The sequence below is a fragment of the Aotus nancymaae genome, unplaced genomic scaffold, assembly GCF_030222135.1.
Source record: "Aotus nancymaae isolate 86718 unplaced genomic scaffold, 86718_ANA_hifiasm-v0.15.2.pri h1tg000059l, whole genome shotgun sequence".
NCBI classification, from domain to species: Eukaryota; Metazoa; Chordata; class Mammalia; order Primates; family Aotidae; genus Aotus; species Aotus nancymaae.
Window position 1 is genome coordinate 67497313 of NW_026988473.1, and position 20465 is coordinate 67517777.

General features: G+C 39.7%; 1 protein-coding gene across 29 annotated transcripts in view; it reads right to left on the minus strand.

Moving 5' to 3' along the window:
- DLG2 (discs large MAGUK scaffold protein 2) overlaps positions 1–20465 on the minus strand; it is a 2157409-nt gene that overhangs the window by 246524 nt on the left and 1890420 nt on the right. The gene's annotated exons all lie outside the window — the stretch shown is intronic.

The window sequence follows — 20465 nt, forward strand, 5'->3', positions numbered from 1 at the left end:
CTAAACTGGATTCTAAGTTCTGTGAGGATGAAGATCATGTCTGACTTGTCCTCCAATGTCTAGCACCACGCCTGGCACATAACATTAGCAGATGCTCAGTAAAGATCTGCCTAGTACATTTTAAAACTCCATGGGAGTCCCATCTCTAAAAGTCAGGGAAGCACAGTGTTTTGTTTTTGTTTTTTCTTGCTTTTTGGTTTATTTTTATTTCCTGCCGAAGAAAACCACACATCAATAAATCTATTTCCTACTTAAAACCATTAAGTTGCAGCTTCAAGCACAGAGACGGCTAGAGAAAGAGAGCCAGCAGCCCTGGCAACCAGTCCTGGGGTTCTTGGCCAGGTGTCTTACCCTCAGGCCCTGGATTTTCCTACCTGGCCAGTGGAATTAACACCAGTTGCTTGTTTTTCATTTCTATAAGAAATTCAGGGTCCCTCAGCAGGTTTTATAGACTAGTGATGAAAATTGATAGTTCAACGGTGTTGCTTTAGATGCACTGTGTTTTGACATGGAATTTATCTATGCTTGGGGATATACAAACTGTTTTAAGTCCTCTCCAAATGATCTTCAGAATGTATCCCCAAAAGCATTAGGTCACTTTCACAGATTATACCCATTTTGCTGATAGAAAACAAAAGATCGAGAGGTCAAGGGATGATTTCCTTTTGAATACATGAATAGAAAATTTTAGAAAAGAGATTTCTCTTTTTCTTGATTCTGCTTCCTTCCTTTTGGTCCATCATACAGACTTTTCTCACGTCTTCAATGCTTTAATGTATTTGATTTTTTAGAAGTCTTGCTTTTACTAGACTTTAAGCTCCTTGTAGGCAGGGCCTAGATCTTATTTTTCTTTCTGTCCTTAGCTCAGGACCTAGAATTGTGTAGGCATGCAAAAAATGTTACTGATATGCTTGCCCAGCTCTTTCAAACGCTCTACCAACCATGCTCTTAGGGTTACTGTCATGGAAGCATTCCTATCTTGTGATTTACTGAAATCTCAGCTTTCAAAGGAACTTAAATATTTTGTAGTACTCTCCGCCCCCCACTCCTGATTCTACTAGTGTTACACTCTATTTAAACTTCCTCAGTAAACTGGAGCTGCTGTCTTTTCAAGGAAGTGCAGTGTACCTCTTACTACACTAGGAAAAAGTCCTATATTTTTCCTTTGAAGATACAGGGAACATGATTTGCACATACGTAGCTCCCTACAAAAGGACCACCAATACAAATTGAAAAGCAATTCTTTGCAATTTTAAATTTAAATCTGAATTCTTCTAATACAGATGACTTAAATTTTTGCTTTTCACTTTAACAGTAGGGAACCCATTTAAAAATATTTTTCGGCCGGGTGCGGTGGCTCAAGCCTGTAATCCCAGCACTTTGGGAGGCCGAAGCGGGTGGATCACAAGGTCAAGAGATCGAGACCATCCTGGTCAACATGGTGAAACCCCATCTCTACTAAAAATACAAAAAATTAGCTGGGCATAGTGGCGCGTGCCTGTAATCCCAGTTACTCAGGAGGCTGAGGCAGGAGAATTGCCTGAACCCAGGAAGCGGAGGTTGCAGTGAGCCGAGATCGCGCCATTGCACTCCAGCCTGGGTAACAAGAGCAAAACTCCGTCTCAAAAAAAAAAAAAAAAAAAAATTTTTTTTCAAATACATAAGGACTCCTAGATATTAATGCAGATGCAAATCTGTCTGGAGATTAATGAATTACTGCCACATCCTAATAGTGGCCACTAGAGAAAAGAGGAGTAGCTGAAGGTTTTGTAGAGGCTCAGTCATGTGGTCCAGTAATAACAATTGGAAAATGAGTAGAGAGGGGGAAAAAAATAAAAACAATCTGTTCAATTAGTCTAGATGGAGAAGAATGGCCCATAAGCTAATTGATTATAGCTATCATGACAGCTGATTATAGCGTCCGCCTGTAAAAATGGGGGGGGAAAAAGCACAAAAAAACTCATGGCCTGTTTGGCTGCCTTTTGTTGGTGAAATAGCCTACAAATAGACGATGCAATGCAAGCCAGTCCCTCTCTGGTGAACCCAATGATGTGGGTGTGGTAGGAGGTGTTGTCTGCTGACATAGAAAGAAAGGTGGCCTCGCAGACTGTGGTTTGGAATGCCTTAGGAGCCAGGTGCTAGCTTACATTACTGTGTGTGAGGCAGAGCCTTTGGGAGAGATCTTTTCTGTGTCCAAATGACTCACAAACAATGATACTCTTAGGGCTACTGACCCAATAATAAATGAACAATCCTTGTTCAGCCCTATCTTCGGGAGTAAAGATGGCTTTACCCTCAAAGCTGCTCCGCACTCCCTCTGGTGGTCCATTATGCTCAGGGCGTTACAAAGACAAATGCAGCAATGCCTTTGGGAGAACAGATTGATCATAAACAGTAAATTAAATGCAGTAGGTTAAATTCTTTGATAGAATAACAGGGGCACAGAGGAAAGGGCAACTCACTCTGCTATGGGCAATTCTGAGTAGATAAGCTTCTCAGAGCAGGTCTTAGAAATGGGCTTCTGGCCGGGCACAGTGGCTCACACTTGTAATCCCAGCACTTTGGGAGCCTGAGGCAGGCGAATCACAAGGTCAAGAGATCAAGACCATCCTGGTCAACATGGTGAAACCCCATCTCTACTAAAAATACAGAAAATTAGCTGGGCGTGGTGGCGTGCACCTGTAGTCTCGGCTACTAAGGAGGCTGAAACAGAAGGTTTGCTCGAACCTGGGAGGCAGAGGTTGCAGTGAGTCGAGATTGCACCACTGCACTCCAGCCTGGGTGACTGAGCAAGACTTGGTCTTGAGAAAAAAAAAAGAGCTTGTTAGATATATGTAAAGTGCTTAGCGCATGATCCAGCAAAGATTACATTTTAAAATAAAGAAGTGTTTTGTTATGTATGAGAGTAATATTATTACTATGAATTGAAAAGAAGGGTGTTCCAGTAGAGAAGCAATGTGTATGCAGGTGTTAAGAAATATCCCATGTTGGCAGGGCACGGTGGCTCATCCCTGTAATCTCAGCATTCTGGGAGGCTGAGACGGGCAGATCACCTGAGTTTAGGAGTTTGAGACCAGCCTGACAACATGGAGAAACCCTGTCTCTACTAAATATACAAAAAAATTAGCTAGGCATGGTGGCTTGTGCCTATAGTCCCATCTACTTGGGAGGCTGAGACACGAGAATCACCTGGACCTGGTTGGCAGAGCTGCCGTAAGCCGACATCGCGCCACTGCACTCCAGCCTGGGTGATAGAGTGAGACTCCGACTCAAAAAAAAGAAAAAAAGAATGGCATTCACCTGAGTTATGTCTGAGAAGCTAAAATCGTTTGTTTCCCAAGCTTTTCCACTACAAAAGATATTCCAAGCATACTGTGTTCATCTTTTTCAAGATTCTCAAAAGCCCAGGGAAATGATAATTACAACCTACAGATGGAGAAATGAGTTTCTAAAAGCTTCGTAGACCCAGTAAAGACTATGTAAAGTAACTTGGGAAAGCTCAGAGAGCTAAGAAGTAATGGATGCCTCCCTGAACCCATATCTGACAAAGCCAGTGCTGGTAACTACCACACTGTAAATACTTACATGCCTGCAGAATTCACAGTCCATCTTAGAATATAAACACATTGAAATGAAAGATTAAGTAAAGTTTAGGATTATCTTTGACTCCCTCTTTTAGCACTCTCTCTCTCTTTTTTTTTTAATTACCAGATTTCAGAACAGTGAGAGTAGGGCCAGGGAGGAAGTTTCTAACTCAAGAGCCTTCTCTCCTGCTGCCCACTGTGTCTGAATAGCCCTTGTGAAGGCAGCATCTGAGAGAACTTCTCGGCCAAATGCTGATTCCTCTCACCTCTGGAAGTAACCAACTTACCCTGGGATTCTGAGAGTCCTTTGAGTATCTGTGGGTGAATCAAATAATCTGATTAGTTCTTTTCAGAGGTGGAGAGCTGGGTACTGAGGAAGGGAAAATTTTGATGAGAAAGAATCTGGGCCTTTAGCACATGAAATATGAGGCTCAGAGTTTAATGACTTGTTGAAAGCAAGATTTTAATAGTCATGCTTTAACCAGCTATTCTGGAAATCTTATATAGACCAGAAGAGAAGGGGGATAGCACTTGGCCAAGCTCTAAGGACACTTATAAGGACCCTATAAGACTACAAAACAGATCGGTGTGAATGTACAAGTTAATTAATTCATTTAACAGACACTTACTATTGAGTAACTACAGACATTCTTTTATTTTCATGGTTCCACTATGCATGAATTTTCATTATCATGATTTAATTAAGTAGTGTCAGTCCCCCAACAACACAACCCAAACTTTACCTACCACAGTATATTTACTGTGAGTGACTGCATAAGATACAAACTTGCTACTAGCTCTTCAATTCACAAATTTCTACATATTAACACGTGTGTCATCATGAGTGACTCCTGTCAGTTCTTTTAAGGTCTGTCAGTGACTGGTCACTGAGCACCTTATACTCACTTCACACACAGACAGTAAAGCCTACCTGTTCTGCCTCCTTGTCTCCAGTGATAAATCCGTATGACGATTTACAAAAGTGGAGAATTCAAAGAGGGACTTTGTCAGCAATGAGGAAAGCACAGCGGGAAAACAAAGAGTTGTGAAGCTATAAGTGAAATTTAGATGGGACAACGAATTAGAGAAGATACAACTGACCATGGGAATATCGACCTCAGTCAACACCCACTGAGAAATTCCACGTACGCAGCTAGAGGAACTTAGTGAAGGCCAACTTATCAACAGAAATCAAGAAGGTGGTTGGGATGTAAAGAATGAAAATGTTCCTGAGAATATGATACTGGCAAAAAAATTCACATTGAAGAACTCTTGTAGGTATTTCAGAACACAAAGTACAAAGGATAAAAGGTTGCCAGATGATTAGAAAAAAGTGCGCCAATTTGCCAAGGGATATAAAAAATACTTGCTGTGTGTCACAAGTCATATGACTGACAAGAAGAAGAAGGTAAGTACTATTCGAACCACTCTTTTTTTGTTACAAAGAAATAATTTAATTTTTACTGTTTCTAATATTTTTAAAGAACAGCCTACTAAGCAAATATTATTTTACTATTTTTTACTTCCCCATATATTAATATCTAACAAAATGAGAATTTTTAACATTTTGACAAAAAACTGGAAAGTTTATGGGTCAATCGCAGTTTTTCTCATTGATCATTATGGTTTCATTTTTATGGTCTCACACTACCATGCAAAGTAAGAATTTGCCTGTTTTAAATGCCAAGCATAAGAAGACATGGTCCTTACCCTCATGGTGGTCTTACAGCAACGATTAATTCTAAAAATCTGTGATTGTTCTAGGTTTAATGAGGGTGCTATCCTAGCTCAAGGCACTCATAAAGGCTGTCTGGGAAGTCAATTTGGTAGGGGATATGGAGAAAGTAGCAAAGGAAGTGCTGATGGGGGTGAGGAAAATGCAAATCTCTCCAGTCCAGCAAGTTTACCTCCTCACCTCCAGAGGCAGGGTGGGGACTGACTCTGGGCTGGTTTTTAAACTGGCTGCCAACTTCTCAGCTGTAATGCCTGATACATATTAATTGCCAACAGAATGCATAGACACAGGTTGAAGTTCCTGTGTAATACAGAAGTAATACAGTTCAAAAGTAATACAGAAACTAGGAATGCTAACAGTGCCACCCTCGGCCAACTTAAGTGAATAAACTTTCTTAAAATCAGTACAAAATGTGTGGATGCAAATCTCTTAGTCCCCAAAGTCACAGAAATGCAAAGTAGCATCAGGGGCTGTGACAATATATGTCCTTAAGGAAATACAGTTATAGGAGCATATGAAAAGACACATCTGGCTTTATGAGCTGGCAATGATTTTTAAGTCCAGAATGTATATTATATTGCATTTTTTTCATCATAAAATATTTTAAAAATTTTATTTATGGCTCTGATCAAGGAAGATGTGTGGCTATGTTATATGCATGTAGATGCAATTAGGAACACACCTATTAAGAGGTAGAAGCTTCCTTAGGATTCCTCTTATCCATCTTCTCATTTAAAAAAACAACAGAATGGCAAGGTGCCATGGTTTATGCCTGTAATTCCAGCACTTTGGGAGGTTGAGGTAGGTGGATCACCTGAGGTCAGAAGTTCCAAACCAGCCTGGCCAACATGGTGAAACCTCATCTCTACTAAAACACAAAAATTAGCCAGGTATAGGGGTTGGAGCCTGTAATCCCAGCTACTTGGGAGGCTGAGGCAGGAGAATCCCTTGAACCCAGGAGGCAGAGGTTGCAGTGAGCTGACATTGCACCGCGGCACCCCAGCCTGGGCAACAGAGCGACACTCTCTCAAAAAATAGAAATAAATAATAAAATTAAGAACAACAAAACAACAAATGAGGTGAATTTAGTCTAGGAAAGCCAACCGCCTAGCTCCACAGTCAGATTCCTGCCTCATAATAACAACAGCTGACACTGAGTATTAGTTTGTGCTAGGTGCGATGCTGAGGGTTTTATATAAGAAGCATCATTTGGAGGACCAGACATGGTGGCTCAGGCCTGCAATCTCAGCACTTTGGGAGGTGAAGGCAGGTGGATCACTTGAGGCCAGGAATTCGAGACTAACCTGGCTAGCATGGTGAAACCGTGTCTCTACCAAAAAATGCAAAAACTAGTTGGGCCTGGTGGCACATGCCTGAAGTCCCAGCAACTTGGGAGGTGGAGGTGAGAGAATCGCTTCAACCTGGGAGGTGGAGGTTGCAGTGAGCCAAGATCGTGCCACTGCACTTCAGCCTGGGTGAAAGAGTGAGACCCCATCTCAAAAAAATAAATACATAAATAAAAATGAGAAGCATGATTCTCAGAAATATATAAAATAATTACTACTACCATTATCATTTTACAGATGTGGAAACAGGCTTATGTTATTCAGCTAACCATGAGAGAGCTGGGATTTGATTTTAGGCAGAATAATCTGAGCTGACGTTCTTAACTATGAAGCTATGATTGTTAAAAATTACCTTTCTAGCACTGTTTACAATAGCAAACACTTGGAACCAACCCAAATGCCCATCGCTGATAGACTGGACAGGGAAAATGTGGCATATATACACCATGGAATACTATGCAGCTATAAAACACGATGAGTTTGTGTCCTTTGTAGGGACATGGATGAACCTGGAAACCAACATTCTCAGCAAACTGACACAAGAACAGAAAATCAAACACCACATGTTCTCACTCATAGGCGGGTGTTGAACAATGAAAACACATGGACACAGGGAGGGGAGCATCACACACAGAGGTCTGTAGGGGGGAACTAGGGGAAGGATAGTGAAGGATGGGGAGTTGGGGAGGGATAACATGGGGAGAAATGCCAGATATAGGTGATGGGGAGGAAGGCAGCAAGCCACATTGCCACATATGCACCTATGCAACAATCCTGCATGTTCTTCACATGTACCCCAAAACCTAAAACGCAATAAAATATTTTTTTTAAATTACCTTTCTAGTTATTTAATTATGTGTCCCCAAATAAGGTAACCACGCCCCCTGGAGGATCCAAGAGTCTAGCTTTCCATATACAACTACTAATCTTTAAACAACCACAAGGAATGTAATTCCCATTTTACACATAAGAAAACCGAACGCATGAAATAAAATGGTTTCCCAAGGTTGTACAGTTTATGATTGGTGAAAGCAGAATTCAACATTCAAGTCTATCTGGTTCTTTCAGACACGTAAGCCTGCCTCCCTGGATTAGAACTAGGCTCTCCGGCAGCAGGCTTTCTGGCTTCTATCTGAACAGGACTTACATACATTAAATATCTGATCTGAAATCAGTGTGGAATCAGGCATTGCTGGAACCAATTGAAGTCTACAGCAAATATTTCACATTCCTTAATCAATCTCTCTCTCTCTCTCCCCCTGTGTGTGAGAGAGAGCGAGAGATACAATATCAAGATGAGATAGTCTCACTGAAGAGGCCAGTGGTAAATCAAACTCAGTGTGATTGTGAGGTTGGATCTAGGTGAAGGAAGAGAAAAATTCACTGAGGTTCTCCCAGAACATAGATAGCAACAAGCATGAAAACAGAGCCACTGTAGAAAATGCCTGCAAGCAGTGGTTACTAAGAAATGGCATGGGAAGGCTGTTCTAGGAAGGAAAGGGAGGAGAATCTGCTGTCCTCTTTTCATTTTACTGGCCACACCTCCCCCACATGGTCTGTCAAGAGAAATGGGTCTGAGAAAAGCAGCATGATTCTCACCGCAGCGCTTTAGCAAATTTCCAGGGGTTTCATAGCAGGCAGCTGCTTCCCAAATTCAGCTCTGTTCCCTCCTCCTGGTTGAGCTGCTCAGTGTACAAACTCCGCCCGGCCAGCACACACCTCCTGACACTCTTGAGTGGTGGCCAAAGCCTGCTAGGAGAGAAGCAGGTAGGGCCACCTTCCCAGGCTAGTGGCAGAGCTAGTTTGAGATGCTTTGCAACACAAAAAGGCCAATTTAAAAGATGGGATTATTTTCTCCCTTTTAAAGGCTGTAACAAATCACTTTCCAGATGTTTGCTATTTGACTCACCTCTTTTTCTTTCTCTTCTCAGTAAAAAGCCTTAGTCCTGGAAAAATAGAAGAGGTGAAAACCTGCCTGGGGAGGCTGCTGAAGGACGCAGAGAAGAATTCTTACCCCTAAATGCGATCCAGCCTAGCTACTGGTGTTTGAAATTCACACTCTGAAGTGTTAGTCTGGTATCTTCTTTTAAAGTGTAGAAGAGAGTAAACAAAGTTATTCACAGTGTAGTGTTAATTCTTCAGCTGCAGGCTGGAATCTGCTGGCTCCCCCTAGGCAGGAAATGCCTGCTTAAATCGTCCCTTAGGTGGGAAGAAAATTCAAAAAAGAAAGGTTTATGGAGGCGGACTTTCACTATTTTCACCTTTTTGTGTGGCAAAACCAAGTCAAGAAATAAGGTCCTCTCAATCTGAGACATTAATCTTTGTCTTCATTTAATTTGAACCAGAAAAGCTTCTAATGCCAACATCAAGACTTTGTTAAAGATTTTCTTGATATTTTAGGATGACCAGCTAAAACTTGGAATCAAGATGATTTAGAGTCCTTCCTAAAAGCATTTTCCAAATATGCTTAAGGACTTTTGTTTTGATTTGTACTATATGTGCATTTGAAGCCAAGGCACAGATATTGATGTTCATGTTTTAATGGTTGGCCATTTGATTAAGTGGGGCTCAGACATTTTCACTTTCCCTCTCAATATTGACTATCATTGCAGTTCGGTGTAACATGGCACTGTTTCCCAGAGCTGTCTACTGGTACCCAAATCAGCTGTGGTAGTCACCATGGTAACCACCCGCTCATTTTCCCTGTTACTTCATTTTATCACATTTAAAGAACAGTGCACATGCTAAAAACCCTCTGCTTAAAAAAAAAACAAAAACAAAAACAAACCTCAAATAGAACACCTGAGATGCAGAGTCATCTAAGTGTAAATATTTTATTTAAAAAAACTATCAGTTGTGAGTGTATTCATCAGAAACAAATGATCACTAAGAAAACAACACTGAAGGGTTGAATCTGCTCAATGCTTGGACACTAACAACATTTTAAAAGTGTTTTTAAGGGATAAAACGGGGTTAACATTAACATTTCTAACTAGTCTTGACAGAAAGTCTTCTCTCGATGTGATTGAAAACTGTGGAAGTCTCCAGGGTTTTAGGTTGGGTCATAAAACTAAACAAGGCCTGTTTAACCTCATCTAAGGGCTTGGGATTATATTTTTCTATATGAATTTCCCTCCCTCCCCACACAAAAATATCAGGAGAAAAGTTTTTTTAAAAAAGAACTTTCTTTCAAAGCAGTATTTTGCTCACTTATTTAATGATTGGTTATTGAGTCTGCCAATCATAGGTCTAAATGACATGGGAAATCAGATGAGTCACTGAGCCAGACAGGAAGGCAGGTATTCAATCAAATCCCCCAAAAAGATGAGGACTACATAACTGTAGACCTATAGACTGTCTCTCTGTTAGACACAGGTATTTGACCGTTGCCAAATAGGTCAGCCACAAGTGGAAGTTAATCTCGAGGGCAAGTCAGTTATTGCAGACCCAGTGAGACATCAGATCTGCCTGAAAAGAAAACAGTGCATTGAGGAGTATCATGAAGACTCTCCCTTTCTCTGCAGGCATCCTAATAGCATGCCCCTTTTGGCTCCTAGAAAGACAATAATGACCCCTTCAGGTGAACATTCTCTTCCTGCCACAAATGTCTGTTGCATCTAAGACAGATGTCTTACCTCTTCCCAATCACCACCATGGATAAAAAGGAATTGAAAATGATTCTCCCACCATTGCAAAATGATTCTACTACTTCGAGTAGAGAACTTCCGGTTTGCAGGGACCAGGACTTTCCAACTCCTCTGCTCATTGAGGTTGAGATTCTTTGTTGTTTTAACAGTATAAGAGCAGCTCCTATCACTTTCAAACTGAACAAGCTTATTTTCATAGCCTCTACATAGAGAATTCCATTCAACGTGATCAACAATCCACTCATTCCCTGGGTGAGATTGCCTAGGGACATATTCTGACAGTGACGCTTATAAGTGATAAGGGACCTTCTGAACAGACAGGAGACTTGAGGGACCTATGGTTCCAGGGGCTGTCCTATGTAGACTACAGGCCACAGTGACTGTCATTTGCAGCCATTATCAGGTGGTCCCTCTTCACCTTCCATTTCCCACCACCCAGGGCTAATGTAGTGCATACGGGAGAGGTTTATAGGGAAAACCTGATGGAATCAGGTGCAATAGGATGCCCTTGGACTGTGAGTGATACAAATATTGACATCTGGAAGGCCTGGAATATTCATTATCACTTGGCTCCCCTTTGCCTTCTGCTGACCGCCTCTTCCTTCCCAAAAGTTCTTAGGATTTCTTTCTTTTCACAAGCTCCCTGCTTCCTATTCTATTCTATTCAAAAGTCTTTCCAATTCTAACACATTCCACGTAAAATATAAAATGGGTGGGGTGGATGGAGCGCAAAGCTCTCACATCAGATTTGTTATTTGATGTGAAGTTTAAGACTAGGGAACATGAAGACTTGGTTCTAGCCCAACCTCAGACAAATCCAGCTGTGCGATTTTAGTCAAATCATTTTCACTTGGCTTTTTCATCTGTCAAACTATATATTTAGTGAGATCAAACAAAAGGAAGTTCTCTATAATAAAGTTAAAAGTTTAGTTCAAATTCCAGAGGCCACAGAACTATTATGCAGCTGAAGTCATACTATAGATTGGAGATTTCAGCCAAATTCATGGATTTTACAGGGCACAAAGTCTTTGGTTAGTGGTATCACAATTCTAGTGATATAAGCTAGAATCTTCAGCCTCAAACCTCCACATCTAATTAGGCACCAAATCCTATTAATTTTGCCTCCAAAATCTCTCTCTACTCTGTATGTCCCTCTGTTGTCACTGCCAGTGTCATGAACGCTGCTCTATCCAATCTTGTTCCCTTCCTCTTATGTCACCTTCCTTCAGTACACTAGCCACACCAGCAGTCAGAAGACTCTTTTTAAAATGCTAACCAGATCTCGTCTCGTCTCTGTTCAAATCCATTGCTGACTCCCCATCAACTAGAGCAAAAAACCCATGTTTTTACTAAAGCACATAATACCTTCACAATTTTGCTTCCCTAATAGCCTCTCTTCTCACCATCTTCTTCCTAGAAAACTTGCTGACTTTATATACAGACCGCTCCTTCTTATTTTTTGTATACTCACTTTATTCATTCTTCTAAAACACATTTAGGCAAACGTTGCTGCCTCTGGGAATCCTTCCAAACCTCACAGACTGAGATAATGACCATCCCACTATCCCCAAAGCATCTCCAAACATAGGAGATGCTTTGGGAATAGTGGGATGGTCATTATTATTCCATCATTTCTCACACCACTCTAAAATGTTTTGGATTCTTGCTTGGCTGAAGGTTCCACTGGTTTCAATAAATCACAAAAGACTTTGCACAAATTCCTGGACATATTTAAGCAGTTCTAGGGCAAGGAGCCATTCTTCCCTCACTTTCAGCAATGTCACACTGGAAACACTCTTTTCTTAGACCTGAATCACAGGGTCTTCCTCCTTGAAATAGTTTCAGTTCCTGGGAATCCATTTGGTCCTTGCACTTTAATTTACAACCGAACAGGGATTTAACAGCACTTATACTAGTGTTTGCAAAACAGTGGTACACAATTGCCTTGCCCAGGAATAAATTAAGGCTGGTAGAATATTGTTGCCCTGTTTTGTTTTGTTTTTTATTCTTTCCTTCTACAATGCAGGCATGATTATAAGCATTGTTACTTTCACTAGGTAACTTCCAAGATACTCTACTGTGAAGATATCTTAATAAATTATTTTAGACAATGCTAGATCAGAAAAAGTTCCATGCAGGAAAGATGTGTGTAAGTCTGTGAAGTATGTATTTCTTATTTATCAACTGCTTAACAGCAAAGTTAGGTTTAAGTGCTGATGTTTGCACATTCATTGCTACTAAGGATAATAAGTTATTCTACAAATGACTAAATACAACATTTAATAGTGGACTTCTTTCATTCAAATCTAAAGCTAAGAAAGGGAAGTAGACCTTATTAGGCAGAAGTTTCCTGTGGTACTTGTGACACTTACTGAATCAAAAACAAAGATAGAATTTTTCAAAAGCATATTTCAAGCCATACAATCTCTGTGTGGGGCACCCTGAGCCTTCCCAAAAAAGAAGCACTCCAAGCTTCCTCAGGTTAATCACGCCTAGTCAGACAGGAATTACTCTTCCTCAGCTGAGCACTTACACCCTGACAGCCTGGAGATAGTATACATGCGGAAGACCTGCCAAAATAGACTGTAAATCACATCACTTTGCATTAAGTTATTCAAACCAGTCTGACCAGTCTCCACCATTCTCTGTGAGCTGAAAAATACAAGATCATAGTTCTCAGGGCTGCAGATAAAATTCTGCAGCAGTGAATTCAGTGGAATTGACAAAGGCAGCAATCAACTCAGTGGAGATTCTAGACAGACTCCAGACTGACCAGAGTTGAATTGGCGGTCTTTGTGCATCTTAATAATTGAACGTTTTACAGTGAATCTGAGTTGCCCATTTCTATAAAGATTCATTTACTGCTAAATGAACATATGACCATTAAAATACATCTTCATTTACGAAGAGAGAGCATGTACTTTATACACGATAATGCCAATCAGAAACTGAGTAATCTGCATCAGAAAAGTAAATTGCTTTATAGAACAAAAGCTGAAACAAAACAAAATAAAACCAACTTTTTTTAAATTGTAGAAATAATTCAAGTTCACTAAAGAGAAACACAGGAGGTTTTTAAAGAAAAGATATTATAATAAAATAGATATTACTACAAAGGGTCAATCATTGTGAGCATGCTGGCCATTTATTTCTAGGTGTTTTTCTATGGTTTTTTTTTTTTTTTTTTGACAAAGTTGAGGTCACACTACATTAAAAAAGTGCACTTTATTGTTTCATTTGCTGTAATTGCACATATTTTCCTGTTAATGCCTCTGTCAGAAGCATTTAAATGACTCCTTAAAATTTCACTGAGTAGATGCATTGTAAATTACTTAAACATATCCCATTGTCGAAGATATATAATATTTAAAACTTTTAAGAATAGACATTTAAGCTATAATGTATATGACTGTGGGAGATCAGAATATGTGTCCCCAAAATATAAAGAATGACTGCGCTAAAGACAAGAAGCAGCAGATGTGAGAAAACTCTCTGCCCTTCAATTTCCTAAAAGCAGGACATAGGTTTATAAGGATAAAGGCATCCTCCCACCATGCCTCCTTTTCTACCAAGGAGAACAAATGTTAACCACTGAACACAACTTTGGACCCTCATCAGCCTGGTCATAGTACCAGGGGAATCTACATTAACAAGCTTTACTAACCAGCCTTATTTTCCTTCCTACAAACTGCTCAGTGTGTCTGAAGAGACTCAAAATTCTTTTTCTTCATCTTGTCACTTCTCTAAACATTTGCTGTCTCTTGTTGAAGATGTTATATAAGCTGAAATGCAAAGCCACTTCTTTGAGAATTACTCATTCCCCGATTGTCTCCCATGTGTATATGAAACCAGGGGTCTATTCCAACTAAGAACCTGTAGGGGTCATTCTTCCTTTCTCAGCATGATTATTTCCAATAAGGGGGCCTTATTAGGTCCCTAAATTTTAGATAATGAACCAGAAATTAGCAAGGATCAAAAACATCTACATAAAGCTCATTATATACAGGCTATGGTTATAAGTTTATTCTCTTGAGTTAGTATACTCATTGTCCTTACGTCCTGGTTTTGCCACTTCCAAGTGGCCCTCTCTGCATTATGTAATTTCCCTGCCTCAGTTTTCTTTCTTTTTTCTTTAAGTTCTGAGATACAAGTGCAGAATGTGGAGGTTTGTTACATAGGTATACATGTGCCATGGTGGTTTGCTGTATCTATCAACCCATCATCTAGGTTTTAACCCCCGCATGCATTAGCTGTTTGTCCTAATGCTTTCCTTCCCCTCTTCACTGAGCCCCTCACTGGCCCTGGTGTGTGTTGTTCCTCTCCCTGTGTCCATGTGTTCTCATTGTTTGAGTCCCACTTATGAGTGAGAACGTGTGGTGTTTAGTTTTCTGTTCCTGTGTTAGTTTGCTGAGGATGATGGCTTTCAGCTTCCTCCATGTCCCTGCAAAGGACATGAACTCATCCTTTTTATGGCTGTATAGTATTCCATGGTATATATGTACCACGCTTTCTTTATCCAGTCTATATCACTGATGGGTATTAGAGTTGGTCTCGTGTCTTTGCTATTGGAAACAGTGCTGCAGTAAAAAGACATGTGCATATGTCTTTATGGTAGAATGATTTGTATTTTTTTGGGTATCTACCCAGTAATGGGATTGCTGGGTCAAATGGTATTTCTGGTTCTAGATCCTTGAGGAATTGCCACACTATCTTCCACAATGGTTGAACTAATTGACATTCCCACCAACAGTGTAAAAGCACTCCTATTTCTACACAGCCTTGTCAGCATCTATTGTTTCTTGACTTTTTAATAATCACCATTCTGGCTGCCTGTCTCAGTTTTCCTATCTGTTAAACGAGAATATGAGCTATACCACGTGAGAGGGTTATCCTTAAACTAGTGCCTTAAAGCACTTAGTACAGCATTTGGCACATAGTAGTCATATAAATAAACGTTAGCCACTTAAGAACAATTGTCAATGTTATTATTGCTTTATTATTTGTAATTATTATTACTAATAATTTGATTTTGCGAAGCTGTGGCCATGTTGTCAGAAGACACTGACTGAAATGTACTTACTGATTAATTTAGATCTAATTAGTACTTTTAAAAAATGATCATTTAAGGAGAAAGCCATGTTGTGTTTTTGGATGTGATTCCAGAAAGCATGTATAAGAAGCTCTTTTTGGGAAAAAACTCAGTTGTGGGCTGGAGAAATCACTATTTAATTAAAACATACAATCTCAAAGTTGGTAGGGAGCTAAAGGGTAATTCTGGGTAACTTTCTCCCCTTACTCCAACCAGATGCCACGTGACCTTCGATTATTCTTAAATGTCTCTCATGTTAGGAAGCTTAATACCTATCAAGGTAGCTAATATGCTTAGACAGTTAGTTTTATAGGGAACCAAAATGTGTCTTTCTGTAACTTCAACATATTGATAATAAACTCATGTATAACCCTAAACAAGCTTTTACAGTGAAATTTCCATACAGTGAAATGATGAGGATCACAACTTCTAATGGGTTTATTTTGGAATTTAAAAGAAAGTGGTGAGAGCCCAAAGGCAATAAAACCAAGAATTCATTTTTCAGACTTTGTGTGTATTTGAGAAGATTTATGTATTCATTATCATGTGTGCTTTCCCACAAATTGAATAATCTAAAATAAAAGGAAAACTTAATGATTTTTGTTAAGAAAAAGTGCCTAAAGCTAGAATTCTAAAATGGCTCCTTTAAAGTTCACATGGAAGCTCTTTCATAGTTTCATGCTCCAGCTGGGGAGAGTAATGGGGGAAGGAAGCATTAGGAAATGTTTTCACTGAGGTAGAAAGCTTGCAGCTCACCTTCTGAGGACATCTGCTTCTCCATAACTGAACCACTTTCTGCATGGTAGTGAACACTCAGAAGCATTTAAAATTGACTCAATGGCTGGGTGTGGTGGCTCACATCTATAATCCCAGCACTTTGGGAGGCGGAGGTGGGCAGATCACTTGAGGTCAAGAGTTCGAGACCAACCTGGCCAACATGGTGAAACCTCTTCTCTACTAAAAATACAAAAATTACTGGGTGCTGTGGTGGGCATCTGTAATCCCACTACTCAGGAGGCTGAGGCAAGAAGATCACTTGAACCTGGGAGGCAGAGATTGCAGTGAGCTGAGATCATGCTACTGCACTCCAGCCTGGGCAATGAAGGGAGACGCTATCTCAAAAAAAAAAAAAAAAAAAAAAAAAAGAAAAGAAAAGAAAAAAAGAAAGAAAGAAATTAATTGACTCAAATGGCAACCTGGTAAGCGAGAGGCTCTGTGAGTCACTAATAAAACCACTCACTAGAACTTAACAAAATCCCTCAATACTGCACATCATATGAGGCATGTTTACTTGTCACATCACTGGCAAAGCAGGGCTTCTTTGCATAAAGATTAACTAGCGTATTTGGTATTATTATTATTTTTAATTTTCATTCTCTAGCACAGAAGTTGCCCTGTAATGTCTTGTTACACTGGTAGCTCCTCAAGTATTAGAGGACTGGGACTTATTGTTCTGGCTTCTTCCTCCTCTCTACAACGATCACTTCTCTCTAACAAGCCCAGGCTAACTATGCCCAGTTCTAGCCATAGACTTCAAATCCCTTCATCTAAGAAATTTCCAAATGTGTCTTTGCTCATTTGTTTCTTTGTTGTTGTTGTTTTAAATGGATTTAGGAAGACACGTGTAGTTTTGTTACATGAATATATTGTGAAGTAGAGAAGTCTGGGCTTTCAGTGTAACCATCACCCAAATAGTGTATATGGGTACCCAGTAAGTAATTTCACAACCCTCTTCCCTCTCCCACCCTCCCAAGTCTCCAGTGTCTATTATTCCACTTTCTATGTCCACAGGCACACATTATTTAGCTCCTACTTATCAATGAGAATATGTGGTAGTTGACTTTCTAAGTTATCTCACTTAACACAAAGGCTTCCAGTTCCATCCATATTGGTGCAAAAGACATGATTTCATTCTTTTTTATGGCTAAGCAGTATTCCATATCTGTATTTATCCATATGTAGAGAGATATCTACATCTCTCTGTGTATATCACATTTTCTTTACCCAATCATTCATTGCCCATACTATTCACAGAGATCATAGTGAACTCAAATCTGGCATATCTGAATAACACTGTTTAAGAGTATGCTTTTCAATTTGCAAATCACAACTCAAAAGTGGATTATGAAATCAAAGCTATTCATGATCAGTAATTTTCCTTTTTTTTTTTTTTTGAGATGGAGTCTTGCTCTGTCACCCAGACTGGAGTGCCGTGGCACTATCTCAGCTCACTGCAACCTCTGCCTCACAAGTTCAAGCTATTCTTGTGCCTCAGCCTCCCCAGTATCTGGGACCACAGGTGTGGGCTACAATGCCAGGCTAATTTTTGTATTTTTAGTAGAGATGGCGTTTCACCATGTTGGCCAGGCTCATCTTGAACTTGTGACCTCAGGCAATCTTCCCACCTTGGCCTCCCAAAGTGCTGGGATTACAGGCATAAGCCACTGCACCCAGCCCATAGTTTTCTTTTTCTTTTTCTTTTTTTTTTGAGATGGAGTTTCGCTTTTGTTACCCAGGCTGGAGTGCAATGGCGCGATCTCGGCTCACCGCAACCTCCGCCTCCTGGGTTCAGGCAATTCTCCTGCCTCAGCCTCCTGAGTAGCTGGGATTACAGGCACGCGCCACCATGCCCAGCTAATTTTTTCTATTTTTAGTAGAGACGGGGTTTCACCATGTTGACCAGGATGGTCTTGATCTCTTGACCTCATGATCCCCCCGCCTTGGCCTCCCAAAGTGCTGGGATTACAGGTGTGAGCCACCGCACCCGGCCCATAGTTTTCTTTAAAAAATAAAATAGAAACTTCAGAGGATAATGCACACAGTAAGAGTATTATTTCATAAAACATTGATGTCAATTGTTTAATTTTGTGTGTGTATGTATCATTATGTATATATACATTAGCATTTTATACATATCTATCATACACCACACACATACAAGTCACCCCACACAAAGTGCATGGAACTTGTTATAGGTATTAGCTTCTACTCACCTGTTTGTCTTGTCACCTTTGCGTAGCGCTCAAACTGCACTGACATAAGTGGTGGCTTTGTGTATGTGTGTCCCGTGTTTTAAAATAAATATAATTTTTTTAAATGTTTGATATTAATATTGGCCCATTGGAGAGGGTTAGGATGGAAGGTGAGGGAGGGCATTGCAAACATGCCAAATAAGTTTTTCTTTGGCTTTTTAGGTAAATCACTTGTAATTTCATAGGTATGTACTTTAAAATGTAACCATGAGATGCTGAGCAGTAATTACTGAGTGAATTGTTGAGGATTATTGGTTTAGTATTTAAATTAGTGTTTTACTAGAATGTATTGGGGATTTAATTTGGTATTATACCAGGAAGGCTAGGTCACACAGCTTCTACTGCACAGGAAGAAAGGTAGAATCCCCCCAATTTGGGGACAAGATGCTTTTTAAAAAGCCACTGTATCCTCAGCGTTTTCTTTAATTCGCCATAGTTGTTAAATAATACCATTCCTACTTTTAACTATAAATTTAACTTAGGTTTACCACTATCCCTTCTATTTGTTGCGAACAATTTTGTTAACTCTTAATGACACATAATTTGCACTCTGACTATATTTTGGACTAATATTTTGTAGTAATTAGGCTTTAAGACACATGGGCACTTAAAGATAAATTATTTGTATTCCTATTGCTAAAGCATATGCAAACACAATTCCTCCCACACCTACATTTTGCTTTTACAGTCACGTTCTTTCTAACTTGTGGCTTTGTTTGCCACCGGAAATTGAGAGTGATTGGAACAAATGAGACATAAGATGGTCCACCCTAAGTGAACTGCAGTCTGAAAACTTTGAAATCTGCTTATTTAACAGATGAAGACAGGTCCAGGGAGATGAACTGACTAATCAAAATTAGCAATGGCACTTGGAAAATTCCGGTCTCCAGATTCCCTCTCTGCCATCAAACCATACTAACTCCAGCAATATCTAGAAAACAGCACCTGACCCAGAGCAGAGGCCTCATAAATGTGTGCTTAGTTGTTTGTTTTCAGTTACGATTAGATTGGACAATATAAAACTACAGATCTGTCAGATCAAAAACTGTCAAATATTGACATTTTTCATAAAGTTCAATCTAAATAGTTTTATTTTATTAGCTCCTGCCTATGCCACTCTGAGGTTTTGCTTTTCACATGAGGAGCATGATACTATATTTGTTAAGAGGGCATATTTGTTAAGATTTGACCCAAACTGCCCAGGTTCACATCTCAAGTCTTAAACTGATTGGTCATGTGTCCCTGGGCAGATTAGATTACTTAGCTTCTCTCTCTCTCAGTGTCCTCACAAGGGAAAAAGAGTATTACACAAGTGTTGCTTTTAATATTATTATTACTAGAACTCAACATACTGACTAATTAGCCAGATGGCCTGACCAAGTTAGGGCAACTTTATGCACCTGTTCTGAAAGGCATTTTTGAGGCACACAAAAAAAAGATACAGAGATTTTGCAATGTCTTTTCTTGGCAAGACTGGCTATTTATTTGTTTGACCGGCATTTGGCTTTATTGCTTACAATGGTTATCTCAAAGGTCCTATTTTTCTCTGCTGACAGAACTGATTAATAAATAAAACAAAGGTTAAAGCATCCTAGCAACAGAAATCAACTGTGTGTATGATTTGTTGCTCTGTTTTAATTTCATCTATTTTTGAAAATGTAGATGCTCTCTAGAGTGCCCGTTTCTTCTCTAGAGCATTGCCCTAAAGAAGAAGGAAAAAACCAGCATCAAAACTTGAAGAACAACTTTGATCAGATCATGATATACAGTGAAGACAATAATTTAAGGGTGAATCCGAGTGCAGCAAAGTGATTCCAATGCAACCTGATGCTGGCTAATTACTTTTCTATAGATGGCAGCGTTCAATTACTGAGCATCTGTGCATGACAGAATTTGGGACACTGTGGGTGGTATAATTCCAAGATATCTATACAATCTAAACAGCAAAATATTCCATCTACAAGCATCATTTTATTAGGTGCAATAAACTAAGTATACAAAATCTAATTTTGTAATTAAGACATAGGCCGCG